The following is a 15,008-nucleotide window of genomic DNA, read 5'->3' on the forward strand; positions in this document are numbered from 1 at the left end:
TATTGGATCAGTGGAATAGGATTAGTAATAAACACACAGTATCTAATGTCCATAGTAGCATAGTGTTCAGTATATTCCTTTTTGTTCCCATTTCCTTTTCTCCAGAGGTCTATCAAGATTAACTTTTCTAAAATTCTATTCACTTCCTTAGTTTCTTTCAAGTTTATTTTTCAGCTTGATTAATCTAATACTGAGAGGGGAAGGTTTTATTGACTATTTTCTCTTGTAACTCATGCAGTTTGTCTTCTAAGAATTTGGATGCTATGCCATTTGATTCATATATATTTAAGTTTAATATTACTTAATCATCTATATTTCCTTTTGTCTATATGAAATTTTCTTTTTTATCTCTTTTAATTTGGCCAATTTTCATTTTTGCTTTTTCTGAGATCATAATTGCTACCCTTGTTTTTTTGTTTTGTTTTGTTCTATTGTTTTAACTTAACTAAGGCATAGTAGATTTCACTGCAACCTTTTATCTTTACTCTATATGTACCATATGTAAAAGGGGATAACAAAAGCACACTGAAAATGGGAGTTAAATGCCTTAAAAGATGTTTTAGATGGTTGGCTAGACTTTAACATAACTTAACCAGTGTCCTCCCCTGAGGAAGAGTGCTAATCCAAGGAAAGGGTCAATGACGGTTGACTGGGGATTTGGCTTAATACAGTCAAGGTAAACCTCTGTCTCTAAGTTAAACCCCCAAACTGCTTTTCCCCCCTTTAGGTTCTGTTTAATGAATGTGACTGCTTCTCAGTGAGATATAATTTATTTGTATGAATTAAACAGGGATAGGATAAGGAAAGATGGTGTAAGGTTTCCCTAAACTAATGAAACAAGCAACAAGTCATGTCTTCTCAGTCCTCTGCTAAAGCTGAAGCTAATTTGAATCTCCTCTCTATATAGAGTTTCTTCCTGTGCTGTCCAATTCCTAGGCTAAATCCAAGAAAGGAATAAATCTCTAGGTATTAGCTGAGGAAGGTGAGAAGTCAGGAATTAGGATAAATTCTGTCCACCACAGGGATTAATACCTGAAGGTAAACAAAGCAGTACAAATCTGCTCCCTCTTTGGTCTTGTTTACACTCAGGGAAGTTTTCAGGACTCTGTAGATCTCAGGTTCTATAGGAAATTCTTAGCAGGAATGGGTTTCACTTCCAAGTGCTGGAGTAAGGGTCCCAGAGTTGCCTCTCTCCTCAGAGTTCACAAGCAACTCCCCAAGCTTTCAATTGAATTCCCAGAAACCCCCTTCTCCAAGATTGGAAGCAGGTTCTCTCCTGTCTATCACTGCTCCACCGCATTCTATGGCACTTCCTTGCAAACTCATTTCTTTTGCAAAATACCATCTCCCAGGTATTGTTTTAAATTAGTTTCTTATACATGGCATATTGTAGGATTTTGACTTTTTATCCACTGTGCTATCATCTTTTGATTTATTATTGGTGAACCCATCCTATTCACATTCAGAGTGGTGATTATTGTATGTTTCCCTTCATCTTATTTTCCTCCTCTTTTCCACCCTCCTCTTTCTTTTGTCTATGTTTTTCTTCTTTCAGAATTTCCCTTTTCATAAATATGTTTTTTTTAATTCTCTTTAACTGCCTCAGTGAGTTCTCTCTCTCTTTTCTTTGTACTATTTGTCTCTCTCATTTTTTGTTACCCTTTTATTTTTAATTTACTTTTTGGATAAGATAGATTTCTATACCTAATTGAGTGTGGATGTTTTCCTCGCTTTTTGCCATTTCAAATTAAAGGAAAGTTCAAGAATTGCATAATCTCTCTGCCATCTTCTTTTCTACATTATTGATTCATGTATGCCTTCTTATGATAGATAATTTACCCCATCTTTCTCTCCTTTTATCATTTTAAGTTTATTCCTTTTTATTTTTATTTATTTCAATTTTTAAATTATTTTTTTCCATTTGAATTAGTTTATTTAGTCAATTTAGAACATTATTCATTGGTTACAATAATCACATTATTACCCTCCCTCCCTTCCACCCAGCATTCCCACAGCCCAGGAGCAATTTCATTGGATATTACTTGTGTCCTTGATCAAAACCTATTTCCATGTTGTTGATGTTTGTACTAGGATGTTCATTTAGTCTACATCACTGACCATATCCCTTCAATCCATATATTCAAGTGGTTGTTTTTCTTCAGTGTTTTTACTCCCATAGTGTTTCTTCTAAATGTGGATAGTGGTTTTTCTTGTAGAATAATCCTAGTTGTTCAGGATCACAGCATTGCCACTAAATGAAGAAGTCCATTACATTTGATTGTACCACAGTGTATCAGTCTCTGTTTATAATGGTTTCCTGGTTCTGCTCCTCAAACTCTGCAACAATTCCTGGAGGTTGTTCCAGTCCCCATGGAATTCCTCCATATTATTATTCCATTGAGCACAATAGTATTCCATCACCAACATATACCACAATTGGTTTAGCCATTCCCCAATTGAAGGGCATCCCCTCATTTTCCAATTTTTTTTTGCCACCACAAAAAGGCCAGCTATGAATATTTTTTCTACATATTTTTTTCCTTATTATCTCTTTGGGGGTACAAACCCAGCAGTGCTTTGGCTGGATCAAAGGGCAGACAGTCTTTTAGCGTCCTTTGTGTATAGTTCCAAATTACCCTCCAGAATGGTTGGATCAGTTCACAACTCCACCAGTTATGAATTAATGTCCCAACTTTGCCACATCCCCGCCAACATTCATTACTTTCCTTTGCTGTCATGTTAGCCAATCTGCTAAGTGTGAGGTGATACCTTCAAGTTGTTTTGATTTGCATTTCTCTGATTATAAGAGATGTAGAGCACTTTTTCATGTGCTTATTAATAGTTTTGATTTCTTTAACAGACAATTGCCTATTCATGTCCCTTGTTCATTCATCAATTGGAGAATGGCTTGATTTTTTTTTGTACAATTGAATTAGCTCTTTATAAATTTGAGTAATTAGACCTTTGTCAGAGGTTTTTGTAATGAAGATTGTTTCCCAATTTGTTGCTTTCCTTGTAATATTGTATGCATTAGTTTTGTTTGTACAAAAACTTTTTAATTTGATGTCATCAAAATTATTGATTTTACATTTTGTGATTTTTTTCTAGCTCTTGCTTGGTTTTAAAGTCTTTCCTTTCTCAAGGATCTGACAGTATACTATTCCGTGTTTGCCTAATCTGCTTATAGTTTCCTTCTTTATATTCAGGTCATTCACTGATTCTAAGTTTATCTTGATGTAGAGTGTGAGATGTTGATCCAAACCTAATCTCTCCCATACTGTCTTCCAATTTTACCAGCAGATTTTATCAAATAGTGGGTTTTGGTCCCCAAAACTGGGATCTTTGGGTTTGTCATACACTGTCTTGCTGAAGTCATTTGCCCCAAATTTATTCCACTGATCCTCCTTTGTGTCTCTTAACCAGTACCAAATTGTTTTGATGATCACTGCTTTACAGTATAGTTTGATATAAGGGATTGCAAGTTCTCTTTTCTTTGCATTTTTTTTCATGATTTCCCTGGATATCTTTGATCATTTGTTCTTCCAAATGAACTTCGTTATGTTTTTTTCTAATTCAGTAAAAATGTTTTTTTGTTAGTTCAATGGTTATGACATTAAATAAGTAAATTAATTTGGGCAGGATTGTCATTTTTATTATGTTAGCTCATCTGACCCATGATCAATCAATGTTTCTCCAGTTTTTTTTTAGATCTAGTATTTATTGTGTGGAGAGTGTTTTGTAGTTGTGTTCATATAGTTCCTCTGTTTGTCTTGGCAAATAGATTCCTAAGTATTTTATATTTTCTAAGGTGATTTTAAATGGAATTTCTCTTTCTAATTTTTGCAGCTGAAATGAGTTGGAGATATATAGAAATGCTGATGCTTTATGGCGTTTATAGCTTTTTGTTTGATTCTCTAGGATTCTTTAAGTAGATCATCATATCATTTGCAAAGAGTGATAGTTTAGTCTCCTTATTGCCTATTTTAATACCTTCAATTTCTTTTTTTTTTCTCTAATTACTACTGTTAATGATTCTAGTACAATGTTAAATAATAAAGGTGATAATGGGCATTCTTATTTCACTCCTGATCTTATTGGGAATGTGTCTAGCTTATGCCCATTGCAGATGATGATTGCCGATGGTTTTCGATATATACTATTTTTAGGAAAGACCCTTCTATTCATGAACTTTCTTTTTTTTTAAATTATTATTATATTTTATTTGATCATTTCCAAGCATTATTCATTAAAGACATAGATCATTTTCTTTTCCTCCCCCCACCCTCCATAGCCGACACGTAAATCCACTGGGCATTACATGTTTTCTTGATTTGAACCCATTGCTATGTTGACAATATTTGCATTAGTGTTCATTTAGAGTCCCTCCTCTGTCATGTCCCCTCAACCGCTGTATTCAGGCAGTTGCTTTTCCTCGGTGTTTCTACTCCCATAGTTTATCCTTTCCTTATGAACAGTGTTTTTTTCTCCTAGATCCCTGCAAATTGTTCAGGGACATTACACCGCCACTAATGGAGAAGTCCATTACGTTTGATTATACCACAGTATATTAGTCTCTGTGTATAATGTTCTCCTGGTTCTGCTCCTCTCACTCTGCATCACTTCCTGGAGGTTGTTCCAGTCTCCATGGAACTCCTCCACTTTATTATTCCTTTTAGCACAATAGTATTCCATCACCAACATATACCACAATTTGCTCAGCCATTTCCCAATTGATGGGCATCCCCTTGTTTTCCAGTTTTTGGCCACCACAAAGAGTGCAGCTATGAATATTTTTGTACAAGTCTTTTTGTGCTATGGCTGGATCAAAGGGTAGATATTCTTTTGTTGTCCTTTGGGCATAATTCCAAATTGCCCTCCAGAATGGTTGGATCAGTTCACAACTCCACCAGCAATGAATTAATGTCCCTACTTTGCCACATCCCCTCCAGCATTCATTACTTTCCTTTGTTGTTATGTTAGCCAATCTGCTAGGTGTGAGGTTATTCATACACTTTCAAGTGTTTTCAATAGGAATTGGTATTACAGTTTGTCAAAGGCCTTTTCTACATCTAATGAGATAATCATGTAATTTTTGTGAGTTTGCTTGTTAATATGGTCAATTATGTGGATAGTTCTCCTAATATTGAACCATCCTTGTATTCCTGGTATGAATCCTACCTAGTCATAGTGAATAACCCTTGTGATGACTTACAGGCACCTTTTTGCTAGTACCCTCTTTAGGATTTTTGCATCCATATTAATTAAGGAAATTTTTCTATAGTTTTCTTTCTCTGTTTTTTGACCTGCCTGGCTTTGGGATCAGTACCATATTTATGTGGTAAAATGAATTTGGTAGAACTCCTTTGCCTATTCTGTCAAATAGTTTGTATAATATTGGGATTAGTTGTTCTTTGAATGTTTAATAGAATTCATTTGTGAATCCATCGGGACCTGAGGGTTTTTTCTTATGGAGTTCTTTGACGACTTGTTCAATTTCTTTTTCTGATATAGGGTTGTTTAGGTAACTTATTTCTTCCTCTGTTAGTCTGGACAATTTATATTTTTGTAAGTATTCACCCATATCACCTAGATTGCCATATTTGTTGCCATATAATTGGGCATAATAGTTTTTAATGATTGCCTTAATTTTCTCTTTATTAGAGGTGAGTTCTCCCTTTTCATCTTGGATACTGTCAACTTGGTTTATTTCTTTCCTTTTTTAATTAGACTGACCAGTGCTTTGTCTACTTTATTTGTTTTTTCAAAGTACTAGTTTCTTGTTTCATTCATTAAATCAATAGGTCTTTGACTCTAAATTTTATTAATTTCTCCTTTCATTTTTAGGATTTCTAATTTAGCTTTCTTCTGAGGATTTTTAATTTGTTTACTTTCTATTTTTTTTTTATTTTCATACCCAATTCATTGACCTCTTCCCTCCATAATTTGTTAATATATGAAGTCAAGGATATAAATTCCCCCCTTAGTACTGCTTTGGCTGCATCCCATAGGTTTTGAAAGGATGTCTCATCATTGTCCTTTTCTTCAATGAAGTTATTAATTGTTTCTATGATTTGTTCTTTAACTAACCAATTTTGGAGAATCATAGTATTTAATTTCCAATTATTTTTTTATTTACCTCTCCATGTACCCTTACCAATTATTATTTTCATTGCATTTTTATCTGAAAAGGTTGCATTTATTATTTCTGCTCTTTTGCACTTGTTTGCACAGTTTTTATGCCCTAATACATGGTCAACTTTCATGAATGTTCTACGTGCTGCTGAAAAGAAGGTGTATTCCTCTTCATCCCTATTTATTTCCCCCCACATATTTACTAACTCTAATTATTCTAAGATTTCATTCAATTTTCTTACCTCTTTCTTATTTAAATTTTGGTTTGACTTATCTAATTCTGAGAGAGGTAGGTTCAGGTCTCCCACTAGTATAGTTTTTCTATCTATTTCATCTTTGAGCTTCCCTAGTTTCTCCTTTAGAAATTTGGATGCTATTCCATTTGGTGCATACGTGTTGAGTACTAATATTTCCTCATTGTCAATACTGCCTTTTTTCAGGATGTAATTACCTTCCCAATATTTTAAACTAGATTTATTTTTACTTTGGCTTTGTCAGATATCATCTCCTTTGCCTCATCTTTCATCTCCTTTGCCTTATTTTCAAGCAGGTTTATTTTGGCTTTCAAGACACTATTTTCCTTTTCCAAATGACTTATCTTAGTTTTAATATTCTTTTCCCAATTGTTCTCTCTTAATTGTTCTTTGAATTGCATTTTGAGTTCTTCCAAAACCTGTATCCAATTCGCTGGGATTTCTGTTTTATTGCTTGCCTCTTTCTGTGTTCCATTTGTTCTTGGTTCATTTCCTGTGCAGAAGCTATCAATTGTAATTTCTTTCTTTTTTTTCTGTTGTTTGCTCATATTTACCCCTTCTTTTCTCCCCGTATTTGACTGTGCTCTTGCTTCTCTCATTTTTTTTTTTGGTTTGGGACTTTCTGTCAGCCTCCCCTCTTGGAGCTTTGTCAGATCTCTCAGTGCAGTCTCTGAGGGAGGAGTTTTAGAGTTTGAACTTCCCTTTCCTCTGGAGTTCTTGATTGGATTAAAGTTCAGCAATCAGTGAGGGAGGAGTGTTGGAACTTGGGTTTCCCTAAGCTCTGAAGGCTTTTGATGCGATTAAATTCAGCTGGGTTGTGCTGTATGTTATCTGAGGCCAAAACTTCCTGGAAGGCTAGAGGAATATGGAGGGTGTCACCCATCCTTTCCAGTCTACCAGCTCTTGGCTCCCTCTCCAGCTGCTTCCCCGCCCGCTGTGTTTGATGCTCTGAGCCTGGCACTGCCCTGCCCACAAGGTACACCCTCCAGACCAGTGCCTTTGCCTTCCCAGAGGGTCCTGCTGCCACTGGAGGCTTAGTACTCTAGGTGGGGGTGAGGGGTCCTGAGACCTTCCTTCTGCCTTCCCTTTAAACCCAAGTGTTCTTGGATTCCAGCTTTTGGGGGTGTACCTTTTGAATTGAGTCCATCAGGAGGATTCCTTGGCTCTGTCTTGTTGTTAGGTTTGATTTTCTGTCCCCTTGGAACATTTAGTTTGTGATTGGTAAGGAAGGGTATTCAGAGGTCTGAACTTCTGCTACTTCTAGGCAGCCATCTTGACTCCACCCTCCTTATTCCTCTTTATTATTCCTTGATTTAAAAAAATCATACAATTATGTTCAATTTGTTTTATGCTCTGTGTGTGCATGTGTGTATAAATTTATATATATATTTGTATATCTATATGTATATTCCTATTCATTTCTCTAAAAGCAATAAGAATTTTAAATATCTTCAGCACCTTAGTTATCCTAAATATTGTATGTTCCTTAGATTCTTCAAGTATCATATATATATATATATCTTAATCATCCTAGTCATTATCTTCTTACTAGTAATATATTTAGGTTACATCTGTTGTTTCCCTTAATTACATTAAATTACCCTAATTATCTCTTGTCTCATAGGTATCTTCACTACTCTCATTTTCACTTTCCCATGTTTAGGATACAATAAATTTAACCTCAGTCTTTCTCTTGATTACTTAAATTTAAGTACTTTAGGTATTGTATCACAGAAATTTTATACATTGTAGTTAACTTCTCCACACATGGATGTGATTCCTTTAACAGCATTGATTCTCTTGAGTATTTTTTATCAACTTTTTGTGTTTCTTTTAATTTTTTTTTCACACTGGTTCTTTCATTAAGACTGCCTAGAATGCCTTAATTTCATTTATTATCCATCCATCCCCTGGAATATTATATTCAATTTGGCTGAGTAGGTGATTTTTAGTTGGAAGCCTAAATCATTTGCCTTGAATATTATTATATTCCATGCTTCCTGATCCTTCAGTGTACAAACTGCTGGGCCTGTGTAATCTATATGTTCCACAATGTTTGAATTTTGTCTGACTGTTTGCAGTTTTCTCTCTTTTGCTTAGGAGTTCTGTTTATAATAGTCATGGGAATTTTAAATTTGGGATTTCTTTCAAGAGGTATTCAGGGTGTTCTTTTAATTTCCATGTCCCCATTTTGTTCAAGAAAATCAACATCAGGGAGTTTTACCCTGATAATTTCATTCAATATGGTAGGCTAAGTTCTTTATTGATCATGGTTTTCAGATAATAGTATGATTCTTAAATTACTTGTTTTTCAAGTGAAATATTTCAAAATTTTCTCTATTTTTTCCCTTTTGAATTTGTTTTATAGTTTCTTGCTGTTTCGTAAAATTGTTAGCTTCCATTTTTCTAATCAATATTTTTAGAGAGCCTTTTTCTTCTTTGAGACTTTGTATTGACTTTTTAAAGGAATTATTTTCCTTTTCCAGGACATTATATTCTTTATTACATTTTTGTTCTCATCTATTGATTTTATTCTGTCACTTTCTTTTCTACATTTTTATTTTCTTATTATTTGTTTTTCTATCAATTTTGGTGCTCTTCTGGGAGTTCATTTTGACATCCTTTTCACCTTTTCCTTTGAGGTTTTACATATTTTCATATCTGTATTGCTATCTTTGCTTGAGGTTGTAATTTATTCATCTCACTCATTGAAGTATTTTTCTAGTGTTTTTTGGTTTTTTCTCTGGTCTTTTTACTCATTTGGGGGTAATTCTCCCCTTGCTTTTGTCTTTATTTTGAAGTTTAGTTCTTTTTCTGGGGTACAGAATTCTGTTCTGTATTAGTCCTATGCCTGGAATTGGATCAAATATCTTGCTCAGTCTCCCACTGAGCACTCTCAAGAGTCAGTCTTATTGGCCTATTTTGTGCAGGTTTTCAGCTTTACAGTTCAGCTGATTTGAGTTGTGTCTGGCACAGTTCCAAAGATACTAGTTCTTTTTGGGATGACTATCTCTTACTTCTCACTGCACTGGGGTCTACCTGGCTCTTTTCCCTACTGTAGTATGAGGGCCTGTTTTTTTTTTTTTTCTCATTGATGCTTGCTCAGTACTGATTTTGTTTCTCCTCTTACTCTGTGGAGTCAGGGCTTATGGTCTTTACTCTTAAGTTTATAATGTTTCATGACTAGGTTCCACTAAGACTTATTCAACACTTGCTCCTTGTGCCCAATGAGTTAAGTCATCCTTGCTATCTTTCTATGTTGTCCTCAGCAGGAATACTATTTCACCACATCAGTTAGTGCTGATATTCCAATATTCATTTCACAGAATTTTTTTTCCTGTGGTCTTTTGGAGAGTGTTTGATGGGCTTTAGAAAACTTTTACTTCACCATCTTGGCCTCATATCTTCAGTATTCCTCAATCAGGGTCACCCTACTTTCCCATCAACACCTTAGCCAGATCCAGGCACCCACTATCTCACCCAAAGACAAAAGGATCTCAGCTTAGCATTTATAAATGATATAACTTTTCTTTTTTCTTTCTTTTTTTTTAGTCACTGCACTTTGCCAAATCCCAGGAATTGCTTTTGTCATTCAATATTCAGAGACTTCTATGAGCTGTCAAATAATGTCCTATTTTGTCCTACAGCCCATATCTCTAGTTCCAAATCTATATCTCGCACTAGACATTTGAATAAATACAGATGACCTTTGCTTACTTGTCAATCCAGCACCAAATTACCTTAAACTTAAATCAACAATCACAACTTCCTATGGTAAATAATACCATGATTATAATCAGAGTTGTTATTGTTGGCATAGTTGTTGTTTTGGTTAATTTTTGTTATTTCTTGTCGAAAAAATTGACAATTGTTTTATGACATTTTGTGATTCAATTTCTTTTCCTTCCTCCTCCTTCTCTTCCAATGTGGTAAACAGTCTCCAATAGTTTACAATTTATATTTTTATATTTCCCGTGTTAGGATTGAAGTCACATATCATCTATACAATCAAAAACACATGAGGGGGAAAAAGTATCAAATGACACACTTTGATCAGAAATTAGATTCTGACTTTTCTTTCCTTGACTGTGAATAACATTGTTTTTTTTATCAAGAATCCTTTGGAGTAATCCTGGAACCTTGTCTTGCAGATAATAGCTTAGTCCTTTACTGTTGATCTTTTTACCGTATTTCTATTACTGTATATATTCTTCTCCTGGCACTGCTTACTTCAATTTGTACCAGTCTATACAATTTTGTCCATTTTTTCCCTTTGAAATCATCCTTTTCATTATTTCTTATAGAACAATAGTTTTCCATTACAAGTATATACCTCAGTTTGTTTAGCCCTTTTCCAATGAATACATACTCCTTCAGTCTCCAATTCTTTGCTGAAATATTTTTTTTAATATTAATAGGCCTATTCCCCCTAACTCCAATCTCTTTGGAAGACAGACTCTATAAAATTATTGCTACGTCTAATGGAATACTTTGCAGCCCTTTGAGCATGGCTCAATATTGCCCACCACAATGGCTATATAAGTTCATATTTCCACCAACAGTGAATTATGTCAATTTTCCCACATCCCCTCCAAAATTTGTTTTTTGTCATATTAGTTACTTGGATAGTGTATCTTGGAGTTGTTTAAATACATATTTCTCCAATCAGTAGAGATTAGTAGCATTTCCTCATATGACTATGTAAAACATAAGTAATTAATAATAAATTATATTAATTATTAAATATTAATTAATATTTAATATTAAATTAAAGAATTATCTATTCACATGATTTGATTATTTTTCCATCAGGGAATCCTTTTTACTCTTAAAAGTTTGACTTGGTTCTCTTTAGATTTGAGAAATGAGGCTCTTATTTAGAGATAGGTACTATATCTCCTCTCCCTCAATTTTTTTTGTTTCTCTTCTAATCTTGGTTGCTTTGATTTTATTTGTACAGAAACTTTTTACTTTAATGTAATAAAGATTATCCATATAATTTTTGGAATGTTATTTAGGTTTTGTTAAGTCACATTTCCTCACTCATTTAGAATTCGGACAGGAAAACTTTTGCATTTTATCCAAATTTATTGATGGTATTCTTTATTACCAGTTCAAGTATCCATTTTGACTTTATCTTGCTGTATTATGTGACATTTTTCTCTACATCTAGTTTCTGTCATATTGCTTTCTAGTTTTCATAGAAGTTTTAGTCAAATAATGGGTTTTTTTTTCCCAAATAACTTGGATCTTTGTGTCTGTTAAATGCTAGTTTACTAAGGTCATTACACACTGTGCATTGATTTTAAAATCTATTCCATTGATCCTCCAATCTCTTTCTTAGCAAGGACCAAATTGTTTTATTTTGGTGATTACCACTTTATAATATACTTGAAGGTCTGGTACTGCTAGGTTTTTCCTTCACATTTTTTTCATTATTTCCTTGATATTCTTGAATTTTTGTTATTCCAGATGAATTTTATTATTTTTTCTAGTTCTATGAAATAATTTTTACATATTTTTATGACATTGAATAGTAAATTAATTTAGTAGGGTTGTTATTTTATTGGGTGTTATAAAGGTTGTTTTTTTTTATTGGGTGAGCTGATTTGTGAGGAATTAATATTTTTTTCCACTTTTATTGGTGTGAAAAGTATTTTGTACCTGTGTTCATGTAGTTGCTGGGTTTGTTTTGAATAAATATATTCCTACTTATTTTATATTGTCTAAAGCTAGTGTGAATGAAATTTCCTTTTCTACCTCTTGCTGCTGAACTTCATTGGTGATAAATAGAATTGCTGATCATTTATATGAATTTGTCTTGAGTCCTGCAACTACTGAAGTTGTAAATTATGTCTAATTTTTTTTGATTGATTAAATGTGGTTCTCTATATATACCATCAGACCTCTGCAAAGATTGTTAGTTTTGTTTTTATTGATTATTCTATTTTTATTTCAATTTTTGTCTGCTTTTATTGCTATAGCTAGCATTTCTATACTAATATTAAATAGTACTGTTCATAATGGGCATCCTTGCTTCACCCTTGATCTTAATTAAAGGATTCTAGTTTATTGACATTACCAACAATTCTTATTTATGGTTTTAGATAGATACCCTTTATCCCTTTAAGGAAGCTTCTTTTATTGCAATGCTTTATAAGGAAGAGGTGTTATATTTTGTCAAAGGCATTTTCTGCAACTATTGAGATAATCACATAGTTTCTGTTGATTTTTTTATTTATATGATCAATTATACTGATAGTTTTCCCAATATTAAATCATCTCTGCATTCCTGACATAAAATTCATCTCGGCATAGTGTATGATCTTTGTGATAAAATGTAATATTCTTGCAAGTATTATATTAAAAAATGTTTGCATCAAGATTCTTTAGTGAGATAATACTATAATGTTCATTCTATTTTTTCTCTTTCTGGTTTTAGGTAGCAATATAATATCTGTGTCATGAAATTAATTTGGAAGAATTCTTTCTTCCCTTATTTTTCCAAATATTGTTTCTACTCTGTGTGGCAATATTTTCTTGTGAATCTTTCTATTCATGAGACCTTTGTCTTATGGAATTCTTTGATGTTTTTTTTTTCAATTTCTTTTTCTGCAACAGGGATCCTTATTTTTTTTTATTTCCTCTTTTGTTAATCTAGTCAGATTATATTTTTTTAATAAATATTTATCCATATTACTTAAATTGTCATTTGCTAACATATAGTTGAGGAAAATAATTCCCAATAATTGCCTTAGTTTTTTCTTCATTGGTTATGATTTTCCCTATTTCATTTTTTATGATAATTTGGTTTTTTCTTCTTAAAAAAAACAAAATTAACCACTGTTCTTTCTAGTTTTTCACTATTGTAACTGTGAAAATGTAGGTTTCAAGACTGTGAATTGCCAAAACTGTAAAGATAATTTTTAGTGTCTTGATTTAAATAAAAAATAAGTGGTCTCCATGGGAAAAATTCCCAAATATGAAAATACCCAAGTCAGCTGGGTTTTATGGAGATTTTAATTAAAACAAATGAAGGAATTAAGGAAAGGGATAGAGAAAGAATAAGAGAAAATAGTATGAAAGGCCTAGGCCAAATGACCTAGGCCTGAGCCTAAAGAGAGACTGGTCAGTCTTTAATCACCCTTTTAAAAAGAAATTTCTCTCATGTCACCTCCCCTAAATTTTTACATCTACCAATCACAGTAGACATTTTCCCCAGAACTGACCATTCTTAAATCACATCTTCTTTTGTTATCACCTTCTCTGATTAGATTATATCTTCTGAGTATTTCACATCTCTTTGCTAAGCTTGCTCTTTGTAAGTTGCTTGACCTTTTAGTGATTAATTTAACCTTTATAGGCACTTAGCACCCTTTTGTATTAGATCTAAAAATAGACCCAGCTTAAGGTTCCAGCTTTACTATAAGTATGAGTTAGGGACTTTTCATTATTCCATCAGGAGTTTACAACTTTATCTTCCCCTAAGTCACTGTCTGAGCAGGGTGGAGAAATTTTAAAGTTCTCAATACATTCCGGACCAAGTACCTATATTGGTAAAATAGGGGGATAGCTTAACCAAATCTTCTAAGGTATAGTCTGAGCAATTTTAAGATTCACATTATACCAAGTCCTTGTGTTACTTATTACTTCAATGGTTTTCTTAATTTTAATTTTATTCATTTCTCCTTTAATTTTCAAATTTTCCAGATTAGGATTTAACTGAGGAATTTTAAATTTGCCCTTTTCCTAATTTTTTTTTAGTTGTATGCACAATTCATTGAACTGATCTTTCTGCATTTTACTGACATAAGCATTTAGAGATATAAATTTTACCCCTACATACAAATTTGTACAAATTCATAGAAATTTCATCCCATGAATTTTGATATTTTATCTCCTAGTTGTTGTTCTCTTTAATTAAATTATTGTTTTTTGATTTGTTCTTTGACCCAATAATTCTTCAGGTGAAGAACTTGTTTCCAATTAATGTTGGTCTTTCTACTGCTGTTTGGTAAATGCAATTTTTGATGACATATGATCTGAAAAGGATACATTTAATATTTCTGCTTTTCTCTGTTTGCATGTGAAGTTTTATATTTAATTAAATATAATTAAATGTCATTCTGCTGAGAAAAAGGTATATTGTTTTCTGTTTCCATTACATTTTCTCGAGTTCTATAATATGAAACTTTAAATAAAGATTTATTTCAACTTTTTCTTTTGTATTTAGTGGTTGTATTTATGTACTTTTGAAAGGGGAATGTCAGGGTCCTCCATTAGTAACATTTTATTCTCTATTTCATCCTATAACTCATGTAACTTATTTAGAAATTATGTTGTTTGATGCATACATTTTTGGTATTAATATTGTTTTATTTGTCTGTTGTACCTTTTAGCAAGATGAAATTATTTTTATATCTTGATTAGACCAATTTTTACTTTTGCTTTCTCTGAAATCATGATTCTAAGCCCTGTGTGTTTTACTTTGGCTGAAGGACAACCAATTGTACTCCAGTCTTTCACTGTTGCTAAGTGTGTCTCATGTCTTTATTTAAAAAAAAAAATAAAGTGTTTCGTGTAGATGGTATTTTGTGAGATTTTATTTTTTCATACACTCTC

The sequence above is a fragment of the Monodelphis domestica genome, chromosome 8, assembly GCF_027887165.1.
Source record: "Monodelphis domestica isolate mMonDom1 chromosome 8, mMonDom1.pri, whole genome shotgun sequence".
In the NCBI taxonomy this organism is placed as follows: Eukaryota; Metazoa; Chordata; class Mammalia; order Didelphimorphia; family Didelphidae; genus Monodelphis; species Monodelphis domestica.